The following is a 3263-nucleotide window of genomic DNA, read 5'->3' on the forward strand; positions in this document are numbered from 1 at the left end:
GGGGTTTAGGTGAGGAAGGAGTAGCTGAGGGAATGATGGTGGGGGGAACAGGAGAAGTTTGATTTATTTTACTCCAAGTCATTTCTAACCTCAAGGTCAAAATACCATCTGTCTGTGAGGAGATCTCATCGACCTAACATCACTTTGATTCAGTCCTGTGGTGTGGATCCGGATTGATGCCTGTGCATCTACACTCTCTCACCATTCCCCCTGTGACTCACAGTGTGCATTGGCTGGTTAGAGTGAGGGGGTAGCCTTGATTTAGAGAGATGCTCACTGATCCATACACAAATTGAACTCAACACCCTGGCCTCATTGATTCTGAACTAGCTCATTTCTTATTTTCTAGACAAGATTGCATTAATCAGCCAACATTTTTCTCAAACGTCACCAGCTGAAGAAACATGGTACACATCACAATTTATCATTGCCAACCTATTTCAATGTTTAATTGAATGTTTAACCTAAATCAATAGTATAGTTAATAGATGTATGTAGGTGAGCACTCTTGAGAACATGGTTAAGGATTTCATTCTTATAAAAAATGATAGTGTTCCACTCCTAACCTCTTCCTATCCTCATTGCATATATCTTATTTGTCTTCCAAGTGAGTTCATTTCTGGAAATAGTTACCTAGAAATTTCAGACCATGAAATCCCAGAGTCTCAGAAGCAAGGCTTTGTTTGCTGTATTTCTTAACATCTTATGCCCTCTGGTGGCAAAATCAGGGGACTTAACTGTATTTTCATCTTAATTCTCCAAAGAAAAACATTTCATTACAACAGAATTAAAAAACAAACAAACCCAACATTCATTATAATTAGCTATGTATTGTAAATAAATATATTTTAAGGAAATAAAATGCTTCAACATAGTTCATTTGATAGGAAGACTGTGAAGTAATTATAGATCAGTACAGAGTCCTATGATTGGCAAAAGTGGCCTAACTTTCTAGAGCAGGGTGGCCAGGCCTTTCTTTACCTTGGCCTCCATTTCTCTACCTTCCTTTTTAAAATATAGAAGAAAACTTCATAACTGCACATGAGTACTTGTTACATCTGAGCCAAGTAACTTCTTTGCTTCTAAATTACATCTAAGAGCTTGGGTAGAAATGAAATTCCTTGAAATCTGTTGCCTAGAACAATATATACATAAAATTAGACTGTAAGATGCTCAACACCCACTGGGATAAAAGTATCACTAGGAGTTAATTTACAGAAGTATTACCTCATTACTTGGATCATGTCCTCTGAAAACATGAGCAATAGTTGGAAAATTAAAATAAGGAGTCAGAGAGAGGATACATACTGATCTGGGAAAAATTTATATTAAAAATATATCTTCCATGTATGCTTTTTAGCTTTTTATAAAGCAAAATATATTTAACATTTGAAAAGAAAATATCTTTTTATTTTGAGAAAATATCTTTTTATTTTATTTTTAACTTGTCCCTTTTAAAACAAAAGCTTGTAACCATGGATGACAAGATTTTTAAATGCCTTTCCTTCTTTAAAAATATTTTTTTATTTTAAAACTTTTTACTTCAAAATAATTTGAGACTACAAGAATTATAAAAATTGCACAAAATATACTGTAAAATTCTCATATACCATTTATCCAATATCCCCAAATGTTAACATCTTACTTAAGTATGCTTTTCAAAATCAAGGGAAGCAATGATGATGCTATACTATTACTAATCTACAGACATTATTCATCTTTTTGTAGTTGTCCCATTAATGTCTATTTTAATAGTCCAGGTTCCAGATTGTGATCAAATTCATAGTGATTAAATTCATGTTATATAAGTATGGTAAAAATATGACAGAAGTGATGTTATGTCTTAGTATATCATATCAGGGAGTCCAAGATGTTAATATCTTATTATTGGAGATGTTAATTTCAATAACTTGATTAAATTAGTGTATGCTTGATTTCTCCACTCTAAAGTAACTATTTTTTCCTTTGTATTGAATTTGTATTTCATAGAGATACTTTAGGAGTATGTTGTTTCTTTTGCTATATTGGCCACTAATCAGTAACTGATGTTTTTTTCTCATAATTTCTTTGGCATTTATTAATTAGAATTATACTGTAAAGTAGAGAGTTTTCCTTCTCTTCCATTTATTGGTTATTCAATTATTTATGTACTAGAGGCCCGGTGCACAAAATTCGTGCACTCAGGAGGGGTCCCTCAGCCTAATAGAGTTAGACACATTTGTTATTGTTTGGATTGAATTTTTGGTTTATCCCTTCTCGATTTGAATCATTTATTTATATTTTTGACCTATGAAACATTACCCTGGTTTCTAAAAGTCAGAACTGTACTAATTAGCATATTACACTTTTATTATTATAGATGTACTAATACCATACTGTTTTAATTATGAAAACTTCATAGTGTATGTCTGATAGAGCTAGTCTTTCCTTTTCAGTGTAGTCCTGTCTATTCTTGCATGTTTGTTTTCCCACATGATTTCTCCTTGAATTTGGGTGTCATCCTTTCACAGGAGCCATGTTAATCTTCTCTGTATCATTTCAATATTAGTGTAAGTGCTACCAAAGTGAATATTCCACATGATTTTTAAAATGTTTTTATTGATTTTTTTAGAGAGAGGGAGAGAGAGAAAAACTAATATGAGAGAGGAACATTAATCAGTTGCTTCCCTCATGCAGGATGGAGCCAACAACCTGGACATGCCGGGGCGGGCGGTTCCCAGCTGCTGCTCTGCATGGCTTCTACCAGGGTGACCAGGCCAGCAGGGGAGGGCAGATGGGGGCCATCAGGCCAGCAGGGGAGGGCAGTTGGGTGCGATCAGGCCGGCAGGGGAAGGCAGTTGGGAGCCATCAGGGGAGGGCAGTTGGGGGCAACCAGGCCTTCAGGGGAGCAGTTAGGCGTCAATCAGGCCAGCAGACGAGCAGTTAGGGAGTGATCAGGCTGTCAGGCAGAAGCAGTTAGGGGCGATCAGGCAGGCAGGCAGGCAAGCAGTTAGGAGCCAGCAGTCCCGGATTGTGAGAGGGATGTCAACTGGCAGTCAGACATCCCACGAGGGGTCCCAGATTGGAGAGGGTGCAGGCTGGGCTGAGGGACACCACCCCCCAGTGCACAAATTTCATGCACTGGGCCTCTAGTTGGTTAATAAAATTATACAGGTTTTGGGTGCACAATTCTACAACACATCATCTGCACACTGTATTGTTGTGTTCACCACCCCAAGTCAAGTCTCTGTTCATCACGTATCTCCCCTATACCCTCCTCCACC

General features: G+C 37.3%; 1 non-coding gene across 1 annotated transcript; it reads right to left on the minus strand.

The window, feature by feature from the left end:
* Window positions 1–2470: 2470 nt before the first annotated feature.
* Window positions 2471–2572, minus strand: LOC118652278. The gene has a single exon (XR_004966538.1). It is a non-coding gene; the product is annotated as a U6 spliceosomal RNA (small nuclear RNA).
* Window positions 2573–3263: the final 691 nt, after the last annotated feature.

The sequence above is a fragment of the Myotis myotis genome, unplaced genomic scaffold (assembly GCF_014108235.1).
Source record: "Myotis myotis isolate mMyoMyo1 unplaced genomic scaffold, mMyoMyo1.p scaffold_m19_p_3, whole genome shotgun sequence".
Classification (NCBI taxonomy): Eukaryota; Metazoa; Chordata; class Mammalia; order Chiroptera; family Vespertilionidae; genus Myotis; species Myotis myotis.